A 553-nucleotide genomic window follows, 5' to 3' on the forward strand; every position below is an offset into this window, starting at 1 on the left:
TCTTTTTTCATAGTTTGGCCGGGATGTGACTAAAATCTGATTTCCGGTTGTGTCCATGCAGTACCATTGACAAAAATAGAACGTTGATTAATCGGTCGTTTTGTTTACATTGCCTCTCTCATGTCTTCATCCGACGTTTATCTCTTCGTGATGCAACCTTTATGCAGGAGTTCTATTTCCAGTCTGTTGACGCATCGATGTTGCAGCAAAAAGCTGGAGAACCAGAATCACGTTTCAAAAAATAACTTCTGTTGTACTTTCAAAATAAAACTAAGGCTGTGAATGTTAACGTGAATAACACATTTATAAAGAACTTCATTACCCAGAAGCCTCTTGTACTTTTACACTTCCTCTCTGTGTAATTTGAGGAAGAGGGACCTGACACTAGACAAGATGACGCCTGACATCATCAGAAAGCGGAAATATACGACTTACTGTAACCCATAAATGTTCAGCATTGTAGAGAAAACTTTTATAAACACTTGAAATGGAAAAAAAGGCAACTGTTAGCTAAAATAAAATTTTTTTCAAGGGAAATGGGGGGGGGGGGTTC

General features: G+C 38.2%; 2 long non-coding RNA genes across 2 annotated transcripts in view; both read left to right on the forward strand.

Moving 5' to 3' along the window:
• Positions 1–553, forward strand: part of LOC118598081 — a 17,997-nt gene that overhangs the window by 9,412 nt on the left and 8,032 nt on the right. The gene's annotated exons all lie outside the window — the stretch shown is intronic.
• LOC118598080 overlaps positions 1–553 on the forward strand; it is a 10,755-nt gene that overhangs the window by 9,318 nt on the left and 884 nt on the right. The window lies entirely within an intron of this gene.

The sequence above is a fragment of the Oryzias melastigma genome, linkage group LG23, assembly GCF_002922805.2.
Source record: "Oryzias melastigma strain HK-1 linkage group LG23, ASM292280v2, whole genome shotgun sequence".
In the NCBI taxonomy this organism is placed as follows: Eukaryota; Metazoa; Chordata; class Actinopteri; order Beloniformes; family Adrianichthyidae; genus Oryzias; species Oryzias melastigma.